The sequence below is a fragment of the Portunus trituberculatus genome, chromosome 27 (genome assembly GCF_017591435.1).
Source record: "Portunus trituberculatus isolate SZX2019 chromosome 27, ASM1759143v1, whole genome shotgun sequence".
NCBI classification, from domain to species: domain Eukaryota; kingdom Metazoa; phylum Arthropoda; class Malacostraca; order Decapoda; family Portunidae; genus Portunus; species Portunus trituberculatus.
The window spans coordinates 17,343,601-17,356,975 of record NC_059281.1 but is presented as its reverse complement, the minus strand read 5'-3'; the positions used below and the strand labels follow the sequence as shown (position 1 = coordinate 17,356,975).

Genomic DNA, 13,375 nt, shown 5'->3' with positions numbered 1-13,375 from the left:
TATTTTCATTAATGATATCCTGCTGTTATAATACTGCGCTATGATGGCAAAAAAATAAATAAAAAGAAAATTTCCTTCTAGAACACGATAAACAAACAAGAGAGGCTTCCCTTTCTATTATCATCTTAGCAATCCATGACACGCAATAGAGGTAAGTTTAGAAAATCATGTAAGAAAAAACACTTTCTGTATTCATCTATCTATCTGCCTGGGTATTCTATCTATCTGTCTGTCTATCAAATATTTTTTATTTGTCTAACTATATAGCTGTCTCCAGAGACACGCACAGTAAGGGTCTGGCTACACTGTTATAAGGCAGAGAAAAGACATTCCTTCAAAACCACACACACACACTCTCTCTCTCTCTCTCTCTCTCTCTCTCTCTCTCTCTCTCTCTCCCCAAGAAGGCCTTTGTCTTCCGTGTTTGGACGGTGGACGCCAATATCGTCGATGTTCTTTTTTTCGATCCAAGGAATCCGTCATTTTTCAAATATTTGCACTGCAGAAAGCAAAGAGTCATCTCTCTCTCTCTCTCTCTCTCTCTCTCTCTCTCTCTCTCTCTCTCTCTCTCTCTCTCTCTCACAATAGTTTGCAACATTATCAGTAAAAGTTCAAGCATTCAGAAGCAGCGCATCACTACTATGGACTAACTCATAAATGTAGTTTACGATTTCTAAATTTCTACAACGAGAGCAGAATATACATGTACTGTGGCTGTCTGGCCGTGTGCAGGTAGGAGATACAGGGAGCGTGGAGGGCTGGGGATAGCGATGAAGCCACGAGATAGGACGAAGTGAGGGCGACCAAAGGAAATATTTATGAATGATATGAAAAAAACCACGTGAACAAGATGAAACGAAAACAGGAAAGTGAAGGGGGGCAGAGGACACGATGGTCGAGGCAGTTACTTAGCAGTTACTTAGCTTAGCGTGTCTCGATAGGAAAAATAAGTGTCCACAATTCTAGCTATTGATTCTGACAATATTGACTGTATATTAACCTTGACAAAAATAGCGAAAACGAGATAGACTATGTTTTCAAGGGTTTCTCCACACCATTCACTGCTATACACTCTCAGCCAAGCCTCAGTACGAATGATTCTCAGCATGAAAGAAACAAAAATATATGCAGTTAATTTAAAGAAGTAGTTCAGCACCAATTATGATGAGAGGCACTACTATAACGACAATGGTAATGATAATAATAAAACAATCATCACCTCTGTCGCTTCTTGCATCACCACGCACCATCAGATACAAATTAATCACGACGCGAGGCCAACGTGAAATGAAGCACGAAGCGACACATGACAAAAAACATTTATCGACAATCTATCACGAGGAGTTGGCACAGAGAGGCGAGATCTGACGCGGCGCGGGACTGATGAATGCAACATGACACAAGTTAATGCTGCCTGACCTTTTTAACGTAGTCCGGCACAGTAAAGACACTAACAATACATATACAGCATGTTGCATCCTAACACTGCTTGAATAATCTGAACACTTTGAAGCTCAGTTAGGTAATCTGATGCACTTATCCCAGCTTTAACGCACTCTGAAACACCTTCACGAACTCTCTTTACTGCCTTTCTTTCTTGCTTCTCCTGCTCCTTTCTCTTCCTTATCTTCCTACTTTACTATCGGGCGTTCTTTTTCCTCTTTTCTCCTTTTCTTTACTCTTTTATTCACTACCGTCTTTCCTTTTATTCTCCGATTCATCCTTCTCCTGTGTTAATCCTTATCATCTTCAACCTTCCTATTCCACGTCCACTTCCTCTTCCTCCTCCTTATCCTCTTCCTCCACCATTGCCTCCTCCTCATCTCCTTCCACTACCTGAGATCTTCCTCTGACCTACCCTCCTTTCCCCACTACTCCACATCGTCTTTCTCATCTTCCTCTCTCCCTTCCTCCACACCTCCTCCTCCTCCCATCCTTTCCCATGTCAGGTGGATTACTGAGAGCTGGTCTGACGGCACTATCAACGGTGTGAAGGCTATCAAGCCACGCTGAAGGGAAGCTGGGTAAACCGACTTCCCCTCACTCTCTCTCTCTCTCTCTCTCTCTCTCTCTCTCTCTCTCTCTCTCTCTCTGGGAAAAAAGAAGCTTATATTTGCTCGAACACGAAAAATAAAGCTTATATTTCCGCAACACACGATTGGAAACACCGATGAGCCAAAAGTAGAATTCAACACATGACGCACATCACTTTAATTCTCAGGTCGCGTGAGCTGTTGGGGAGAGGAGGCCTTTCCCGGAAAGACCGGGAGGCAGAGAGAGAGAGAGAGAGAGAGAGAGAGAGAGAGAGAGAGAGAGAGAGAGAGAGAGAGAGAGAGAGAGAGAGAGAATATGCAGCTTGTTTACCGGATGGTCTGCCGCACGCCCCCGCTCCCTAACAAAGGATTACATTTAAGACGCGGACAAAAACCCTTCCATTGACCTCTAACGAGACTCTGTGTTTGGGATCAACGTAGAGAGAGAGAGAGAGAGAGAGAGAGAGAGAGAGAGAGAGAGAGAGAGTTACTTAATTTACTAGTATATATTGAAAAAACGTCAGGGACTAAGGTTACCACTATTAGCTGAGACACTCGGAGAACAGCTCAGTCACCCATTCATCCTTCCCTCGCCATGATCAACAAATGATTACCTAGAAAACATTACCATTGTGTTCCTTAAATTTCATGCACCACAGATTAAAAGCCCAATGAGACGGATATGAGAGTTAAGGGCAGATGAAGCTATAAGATACATTTTGAATTTTATCTAAGAAATATAAAAGAAATACGTTCCATAAGTAATAAATAGTGTCAAGATACTAATCGTTAAGTTTTCAATGATTACTTCAACTTTTTACACTGGCCTTTTAAGTGAATATATTTTTTCTTACTATTTTTGTTCCTGTTGGCCAGCTCTTTTCTTGCTTATATAGAAAGAAAATAGTTTAAAGAGGGAAAGAGAACAAGAACATATATGGGAATGAAAATGCTGGGAAAATCTTGTGGAAATGATAGAGTAAGATGAAACACATGTGGATGGGGATTAAGTAAATGGAAGAGGAGTAAAGGGAAGGGAGCACAGAAGCAGCAACTCACGCGGCGCAAAATGAGAAGCAGACAGCCACAGGGAGGAAGCTTCATGAAGGGAACAAACGGTGGAGCGCTGAGTCTATACACGTAGAGAGAATGAGACCGCAGGAAACTGTGTGTGTGTGTGTGTGTGTGTGTGTGTGTGTGTGTGTGTGTGTGTGTGTGTGTGTGTGTGTGTGTTTGTGGAGGACTGAAGGCCAATGGCAAAACAAAAAAATAAAGAAAGAAAAAATGTCCGCTGATAATGACACCTGAAAAAGTTAATTAAGGAAGATTTCAATAAACTCGTTCAAAGAAGTACTTTCTTTTTCCCCTTTTTTTGTATATCGCTTTACTATTTGTGTTCTATTAAAGTGTAATCTTATAAATACAGAAAATATAAGAAAAATAACTTACCTTGATACCTGAACATCATGAACAGGATGTCATTCTCGTAGTAGCCATCTAGCTCAGCCACACCATCACCACCACCACCACAACCACTCCCTGAGGGCGAGACCACCACCATTAACTTCTTATATGAGTCAATCGTCATGGTAGAAATATTTTAACTCATTCTATTTCATTCACAGCAACGTACACGATTTTCTTTTCTTTCGTTTTCTCTCCATCATTTTCATCGTGGACTGTATCTTCAAACGTTTCCTCGTCCAATCTCGAGTAAATTTCAACAAGCTTTAAAGAAAGTTATTGGTTTTTCAAGAGTGTTTTCATGACGGTAATGGTAAGTTAACGATGAAAGGTTTTTGCATCGCCCTAGGGAAAAAAAGTTGTTAGAACCCTACCAATCTTGTCTGTGCTCTTGGAAAACAGTCTTAATGAAAGCTTAAGGCGCCTAGAAATACGAGACGCGCAGGAACAGAAGCTTCAGTTTGCTGTGTAAGATAAGGGTGAGGAGAACCATCAAACATTTCACTACTGTGCTTTTTCAACTGCGACCCGAGTGCAATTTTCTCTTCTCTCCCTCTCCCGCCATTTAGTGTTTATTTAGTAATGTAGAGATTAAAAAGCGGAAAACATGAACTCTGACTTTGTGTTTCTCAGACCTTCCCGCCTCTGCACTATCTATTATTACCACGAGAATACTGAATGTGACCCTGTTATACAATGTTACTAATATGTGTTTATATATATTATTTATTACTGGAGACAACGAATAAATCTCACACAAATAAAACGTGCATTTGCTCAAGAATTGTTCGTGTTTAAAGAGATAAAATGTGAGTCTTACGTTCATCGTGTGTTACTGAATGAGCTGAATACAATAGTAAATGTTATAGCATGCAATAGAAAACAAGCTCAAATGAAATAGCAGAATAAAAAATCGATCTCATACCTGAATTATTCCAGACAGATCGACTCCACTCAACAATTTCAAAGGTCTGTTTTGGTCAGAAACATCAAAGTCAACCATAATATTCCCTTACGCAAACAAAACAAAGGAAGCAGACATCCACCCAGAAACCCACTCACACACACACACACACACACACACACACACACACACACACACACACACGCACACACACACGTCCATTATATTTCTTCAGCCAGCATGAAAAAAGATTATATTCCCTTCCTCGTACAAGGTTGACAGGCGAGGAGGACAACGACGATGAAGACAGCACGTTCCTTCCCTCACTCACTCACGCCACGCCGCCTCGCATCACCTAATCAACCGAGCTGGGCAGCGAGGCGAGACAGTGAGGGAGAAAACGTCAATGGAATATTCTTTCCTCTCCGTAATTTTTCTACATTTTGACACTGTCCTCTCCTCTCCTTTCCCTTATCCTCTTTCTTCATTATTGCTCTCTTTCCTTTATTAGACTGTTTGGTATCTTTTCTATTGCAGTCTTCTTTTCACGTTTTTTTGGTTTGTATTTTCTCTTTTCTTTTTACTTCTATTCTCTTATCTCTCTATTTTTTCCTTTCCATGTTCTTCCGTGTCTCCACTTTTATCCCTATTCCGTCACTCACCGTACTCATTTTCCTGTCTTTGATTTTGTCTTCTCTTCACCGTCATCTTCTACTGTTTCCTTTCCATTCCATTCATTTCGCTTTCTCTGTTTCCTTTTCACTCTTTTCAACTTCTCACCTCATCTCATCTTCCACCTCTTGTCTGCTCTCCTTTTCTCTTCTCTTATATCTCTCTCCACTCCATTCCTCTCCCCTCCGATGTGTCCTCTACTCAGGTAAGCCGCTCACCTGGCTTAAGTAATATGAGAAGCCAAGGAAGGTAAGAAAAATGTACCTGTGTGTGTGTGTGTGTGTGTGTGTGTGTGTGTGTGTGTGTGTGTGTGTGTGTGTGTGTGTGTGTGTGTGTGTGTGTGTGAATGTAGGTGGGTAGATGTGGGCGGGCTTATATTTACCTGGTTAAGTTTGCTCAAGTGTAGCACAAAATATCTTAATTTGACTCATGATTTTTTTTTTCTACGTTCGCGTCTACTTCTGAATTTAGTGCCAATTTTGTGGATGCTTTCAACTCCGGTAAACACAGAAAACACCTTTCTTTTATTCCACGTCTCGCTGTTCTTGTTTGGGAGGAGCGGGAGTGAGGGAGATTTTGACGGAATTCAAGCGCACATTATTATTATTATTATTTTTTTTTTATCTGTCCCTCACGCTCTTTTGTTCTTCCATCATCCCTCATCAAGAGATCCTCGTCAGCCACACGCAATAATCCTCTTGCTGCCTAAAATATCATGATTAGAGTTCTCTCTCTCTCTCTCTCTCTCTCTCTCTCTCTCTCTCTCTCTCTCTCTCTCTCTCTCTCTCTCTCTCTCTCTATCTATCTATCTATCTATCTATCTCTCTCTCTCTCTCTCTCTCTCTCTCTCTCTCTCTCTCTCTCTCTCTCTCTCTCTCTTCCATAATATATATAAGAAATTTTAATATCTACTGTCTCTCTCTACAACATACATGGCTTCGTTCCCTAAAATAATATATTCATAGTCACGTATTTTTATTTTCCCTATTTATTTATTTCTTATTTGAATCTCACGGCACTAAAATTCCTCACATATTCATCTTACTACTGCGCAACTCATAAATATTAACCAATAATTCCTGCAGATACAAGCAGAGCACCACTTCAACTCTCCCCCGTGACTCCCACCTCCCCACATTCAAGGAGGCTTCAAACAGCGTCACATTCTGAGTGGTCTTGACACCTGCCGGGCACGTTCGCTCAAAATCCATCCACTTATTTCGTCGCGTGTCACGGCGTATCTCATATTTAGCGCCTCAGTTTTGTCAAGTTTTTAAAGTTTTGTGTGCCAGTTTATGTTTTCCTTTTCACGAATTTATGTGGATGACTTATAACCTTCCACACCTCTCTCAACTATAAGAAATTGTGACGTGTAGATATTTCAGATAGAGAATTCCGTACGTGAAGTGTATTGTCTGTTGAATAAAGTAAAAAAAAAAAAAAAACAGAGAGAGGAAGAAAAAGTAAAAACAACGTAGAATACATAAAAAAATACATAAACTTCATATTTTACGCGAAATCCACCAAACCTCTATCTTTTTTTTCTTTCCCTCCTTCCTTCACCTCCTTCCTTCTCCACCTACTTCTTTCCTTTCTTCCTGAATTCTGTGAAAAAATGCGTTCCGTCAATCAAAAGAGATTTCCATGTTCACCAGTCTTCCTCTTTGCCTCCCCACGCTCCAACTTTGCCTCTTCCTCCTCTTCCTCTTCCTCCTTCTCTTCCTTCCCCTCCTTCTCTTCCTCCTCACTCCTTCCTCTCTTTCTTGTCAAAGCTCCTCCTCTGTCTTGGCCTTCTCATTATTCTTCTTTCTTTTTTTAATGTTATTTGTTCACCATGGTCATCTGTTTCTTCCTCCTCTTCCTCCTCGTCCACTTCCTTCTTCCCTTTGCCATCGAACCTCTTAACTTCCTCCTTCCTTTGACACCTCACCTCTCTCTCTCTCTCTCTCTCTCTCTCTCTCTCTCTCTCTCTCTCCACCTCTTATCTTACATTCTTCCTTTTCTTATCCTCCTATCCTCCTGCGTCCTCGTCACTTTATTCCTTACTCTTATTTTTTTTCCTTCCCCATTTCATGTCTTCTTTTCTCACTCCCTTTCTCCTGCTCTTCCGTTCTTCATCTCTTCCTCCCTTCACTGTCTTTTTTTCTTGCTCTCATCTTTTTCCTTTCCTCTCCTTTTTTTCTCCTCTCTTCATCTTATCTCAAATTTCCCATTACTTCCTTTTCTCTCTATTCTTTATCTCTGCCTCCTTGCCTTTCTTTTATATTCTTCCTCGTCTCTTTTCTTTACACCTTCTTCCCCTTTCTCTCTCTCTCTCTCTCTCTCTCTCTCTCTCTCTCTCTCTCTCTCTCTCTCTCTCTCTCTCTCCTTCGCCTCTCTTCTCCTCTTCTCTTTAACTCATCCTTCTTGCCCCCAAAAGACACATTTTAAAACAAGCCTTCGCGGTACCTGAATATTTCTCAAACAAATATTTCAGAGCGGAAAAGTAAACGATTTTAACATGCTGACATGACAAGAGAGAGAGAGAGAGAGAGAGAGAGAGAGAGAGAGAGAGAGAGAGAGAGAGAGAGAGAGAGAGAGAGAGAGAGAGAGAGAGAGAGAGAGAGAGAGAGAGAGAGAGAGAGAGAGAGATATGAATGACAGGAAGGGTACATATGAGAAGAGAGAAGGAGTAGGAAGATGGAGGAAAGAGAAGGAATATAAATAGAATGGAAAAGGAAGGGGACAAGATAAAAGAGATACAAGAACAGAGAGGAAGAGAGGAGCGTTACATATAACAAGCAGTGCAGGACTTCAGTGACTACATAAACGAGATAAAATATATGAGGGGTTATAAAAATTGGTGTGTGTATCTGTGTGTGTGTGTGTGTGTGTGTGTGTGTGTGTGTGTGTGTGTGTGTGTGTGTGTGTGTGTGTGTGTGTGTGTGTGTGTGTGTGTGTAATATGATACAAACAACAATGATAACAGTGACACTCTAGAAAAAAAACAACAACAATGAATAATAAAAACAACAAAAACAACAACAAAACATCAGTAACACCATTAATAAACCACTGCAGCCATTACCATTATCACTGCATACAATAACAATGATAATAATAATAATGAGCACACTCCCAACAAACAATTTAGCCAGATGTTTAAAACCGGCAATAATAATACATTAATACAATTAGTAGAGGCTCTAATTGATGGGATAACTGATATGTCACTGTAATTAACTCACTCATTATAAAATACGGAAATATCTTCTTACAGAGAGAGAGAGAGAGAGAGAGAGAGAGAGAGAGAGAGAGAGAGAGAGAGAGAGAGAGAGAGAGAGTGTGTGTGTGTGTGTGTGTGTGTTGGGAAGGTAGGAAGCCAGGAACGCAAGATCAAAATGTCAAAGGTTGGCTGAAATTGTAATGGTTGGGGGAGAATGGAAACAGAAGTCACGTGGCAAAAGGAAGAAGAGGAGGAGGAGGAGGAGGAGGAGGAGGAGGAAGAGAGGATGTTGAAGCAGGAGGAGGATGAAAGGAAGATGATAAGAAGAAAAAAAAACATAACAATGAAAAAAACGAGCCAACTGAAATCGAAGGGAAGAGCAGAAGGAGGAGGAGGAGGAAGAAGAGGAAGAGGAAGAGGAAGAGGAAGAGGAATAGGAGGAGAAGGAGGATCAAGATAAGAAAAAAAATATGAGGAGACATGAACGAAGACAAGAACTAGAACGGAATGGAATGGTAGGCCAAGGAGAGTCAAAGAAGAAGCATTGCAGTGTCTCGTTTGCTTCCCTGTAATGACCCTAGGATCTTTTATGGGGAAGAAGGAATAGCATCACATCCTCTCCATTCCTCTTGCCTTTGTTCCCAACCATTGTCATCATTATCATAATCGTCTTTGATATCTTAAAAATTAGATTCTCTGATGGTTGCGTGTCTTCTGCTTAAGCCCACTTCAGCAAAGCGTCATGTCATCCCTTCATCTAGCTCTCTATCATTTATGCATTCTTTTACAATCTCTGCGTTGCAATTCTGTGTCTCTCTAATTGTCAGTTAACTGCTTGGAGCGTTACATCTCAAGACAGGCTTTCATTGAAGTTTTCTATTCCTCCCATTACATCGAGGAATATCTGTTTAAGTCATCCCTGCTTTGTTCATGCATACCACATACTGTGTCGTCTTGCTTATCTTTTTCAAACCTAGGTTCAATTAGTCCTTGCTTATCTCTTTTTTCCTTCCCTTCAGTCAAGGCTGCCTTACTCGATTTCAGATTACCTTATTGAAATTGACCCAGGCCATCTCTTGTGGATATCCAAAGACAGTGACCCAGGCCATCTCTTGTGGATATCCAAAGACAGCTTTTAATATAGTTTGTTCCCTAATAACGACTATTTTCATTTATTATCGAATTATGCGGCTTCTCATGGATTTCCTCACTGAATACACAAAACACTAAAGAAACAAAAAATAAATGATAAGGAAAAAGCGAAAATAGCAGGGAATATCGACTGCAATGCCTAAAAATAGATGAAAGTACACGAAAAAAAAACTAAAGAAAATCCAGATCTAGCCGTCGTATTTCATCCTAATTATATGTAACTTAAGTAAACACGAATCCAGCATAGAACAAGCCACGCCTATCTGGAATAACCGATTGCCTCCTCACATCAAAGCCTTTCCTGTCATTCTCAAGTCCGAGAGTCGTCGTGGTCCATTTCCTTACAACGATCTTCACTTTACAGTTTTTTCCCCGAGGAGGTTCGATTTGTCTGTTAAGAGGTCGCGTTGTGAAGGGCAAATGTCGGCACGCACGTGGAGGTTCGATGTTGTTCCGAAAGAGCCACTTCCCTTCCACTTGTTTGGTTGGATTTCCACACTTTTTCGTTATTCTCTCAAAAGTTTTAGTGACGACTTTTGCAAATATGTCCTTTACATTTTTACACGCTAGACTACAAAGATAAAAGAAAGGAATTAGATGAAAAGACACACTAGATACATCTACTTGCTAACGTTAAGTAATACATCGGGAGAAGCATAATTATTCTCTCTCTCTCTCTCTCTCTCTCTCTCTCTCTCTCTCTCTCTCTCTCTCTCTCTCTCTCTCTCTCTCTCTCTCGTGTAGCACTGATGGAACTCTTTCAGTATTAATTGCAGGCTCCGTAAGAATATAATGAATATTTTTCTTTCTGTCTTTGCTTCCTCTTTTCTGTGTTCGTCTGTCTTTTGCCGCTTCTTTTTTTTCGTTCTCGACACACTCACATGCACACACACACACACACACACACACACACACACACACACACACACACACACACACACACACACACACACACACACACACACACACACACACACACACACACACACACACACACTTTTACCTTCCAAGAGTATGAATTTTCAGTACTGATTCACAGACTTCACCCCTTTCTCTACATTTCCTTCCCTTCACCGCCCTTTTCCTCCCATCACCTCCCTTTTCCCACCATCAATTTCCTCAACACTCATATCTAGACCTTCTGTCCTCCCCTTCCCTCCACCAAGTTCTTCTCCCCATCCTCTCCCCATCCTCTCCCCAACCCTAATCTGCTCCACGCCGTGTGAAGGGCTGTTGGGGGACGCCGGCCTCCCTCCACTCCTCGATTGAGCCGCGCGAGCAATATCCCCCAGAAAGCGAGTCTCGAAAAGCTGGAGGCTGAAGTCGGGGGCTGCGTGACCTGAAAGAAAACGGCGGGTGGTGGCCTGCACAAGGGAGAGGAGGGTGTGATAGGCAGACTGTATAGTGGTGAGGGAAACAATGGGAAACCTGGCTGATGAAGGGATATAAGGAGCCACTAGGATAAAAATATGGAAATAGGGAGTGGTCTCTATAGCTTAGGGGAGTGAGAGAATGGAGAACAGACTGCAATAATGGGAGCGAGAACCAGCCTGTACAGAGGAGTGGAGAGGAGGGAAAGGCAGTGAGAATGTACTATGGAATGGGAGAGACCTGCGTGATGAAGGAAAAGTGGTAAAGAGCGAATTGAAGTCACATATATGTCAGAAAAGTAAATATAAATTCAATAGAAAGCTGCATGAATGTGTATTGTTAGTTCAATTGTTGTTGTGCTGTTGGCAGCGGAGTTGTGAGCTGCAGGAGAAAGGGGAGGAGGAGAAGGAGGAGGAGGAGGAGGAAGGAGAAGAGGAGTAGGAGGAAAAATTGTCCGACAACGCAATATTCTCCACCATCCTTTCATTTTTTACAGGTTTTTCATTTCAACGACAGTTTTGCATCTTTCCTTTATCTGCTTCAAAGGGACACACACACACACACACACACACACACACACACACAAAGCCATCGTGTGAATGCCAACGAATTAGTCGGCCAGGCAGCAAAGGAACCATCCATCCATCCAGTCACCCAACCACATATTCATCCGTCAATTTAGTTATTCAACCATCCATACAGTTCGCCAGCCATTCATGTAGTCAGCCATTCAGTGAGCTAGGAATCCAAGTATCCAGCCAGCCAGCCAGTCAGCCAGCCGGCCAGTAGTGTGACACCCAAACTCGCCACAAAATGAAACAGCAGAGCAAGCAATAAATCACACCCGAATGTCCTGCTCGATCGTTGTTCCTCATCCCGTTTTTCATTACAAAATTCATCAGTACACTTAAAGCGTCCTTCCTACTCCCAGTGCGTAACACCAGCGCGTTGCTTTATTCATGTTACTCTGACAACGAGGTGGGTGTTGCTGAATTTCATAGCGTTTCAGTTTTATGATAACCAGTGGTATTGTAAGAGGGATCGATGCAGCTCTACAGTACAGCTCAGCATGGATACTAACACTACAAGCTCGTTTCGCCTCCCTGCTCTGGGTAATGAAAGGCAGCACACACCCATTACTGCAACTATTATGCTACTTTCTTAGAGCTGCATACACTTACGAGGGTTGTGAAAATGCATAGCGTGCTTTGTATGTTAATGATAATGTTGCGCCATTTGCCACATGATTCCTGCACTCAGACCTTAAGGCAGTCATCATTTTGGATCTGATGAAAATGTCCTCTGCAGATTTTGTATATATATTAGGGCATAAAAAATAGCTTAAAGATTTATACTTCACCATTCGTGAGCAAACGGCACCGGCGCTCTCACGCTGGGTTATATTCCGCTCCGGGATATTAGTATTAACTGAGGAAAATTAAAGTTTAAGTACTAAAAAGTACATTTATATTCCTATTTCCGTCAGTGGTGTCTTGGAATTATGTTCTAAAGTTATGTACACCAAACATTTCATTAAGTATACACTACGACCTCATAGCAGGCAAAGTTAAGAGTCTTTCCCGTCGTCTGATTTGAAAGGGACGACTAAAAAAAAGTAAGAAATGACCTGTTTGACCAACTTGATTAAATTTAGCAAGACAAAGTACCAGCCATGAAATCGGGGTGACTCTCGCGGGATTCTAGCATCTACTTTCAATCCAGGTGATCACCAGCTCCTCCCTTCCACGCCCACCAACGCTTCCCTCGATGTACGTCATATTCACACACTGTTTTGTAACCTTTGTATTTGCATTAAGTCATGCAGAGAGAGAGAGAGAGAGAGAGAGAGAGAGAGAGAGAGAGAGAGAGAGAGAGAGAGAGAGTCCAAACAACACTACGTTACGGCAAACATGAAAAGTCGACAGTACACTTCAGCTCGTTTGGTTTGACAACAGTGGAGGGGCGGGGCGGACACGAGCTGGGGTGGAAGGCCAGACGCACGACTGAGCACTGCCAGATGGAGAGGCGATTGGGGAGACGAGCGATAGCACAGAGGGGGCGATACCTGGCAGCGTGTCTGTGAATGTTATATCGTGCCTTATACATAGGAACAGTGGACATGGGCAAAAAAGCGAGAAGGAAAAGTTCAATGATAGTGTAAGATCAAAAGGATCACCAAAATTTTAGGATAAGTATGTTGAAACATCATCCACTCATCTCTGTGTGGCTGGAGAGTCAATCACGAAGAGTTGCTTTGTGAATGATAGTATTACTGCCATGCATTACATACCTAGTGAAGAGACCCAACCAATATCAATGTTTGGGCTAAGGTTTTTAGAGTTTGAAAATACTGTAAGCACCTTTTTTTTTTTACTAATGGAACTTTAAACAAGAACCGGACAGTACAGAAAACATTCATTTCGTCAGATTTGACGAAAAAGCCAAAAATGGAAGATTAAAAATTCTCTCTTTCTCTCACACACACACACACACACACACACACACACACACACACACACACACACACACACACACACACACACACACACACACACACACACAATGGACTGCTTC

At 41.8% G+C, this 13,375-nt stretch overlaps 1 long non-coding RNA gene across 2 annotated transcripts in view; it reads right to left on the bottom strand.

The window, feature by feature from the left end:
• LOC123509537 overlaps positions 1-13,375 on the bottom strand; it is a 62,651-nt gene that overhangs the window by 12,811 nt on the left and 36,465 nt on the right. For both annotated transcript variants that reach the window (XR_006676214.1, XR_006676213.1), the window contains exon 2: positions 3,483-3,572. This is a non-coding gene — a long non-coding RNA (uncharacterized LOC123509537). The remainder of the gene's footprint in view (positions 1-3,482; positions 3,573-13,375) is intronic.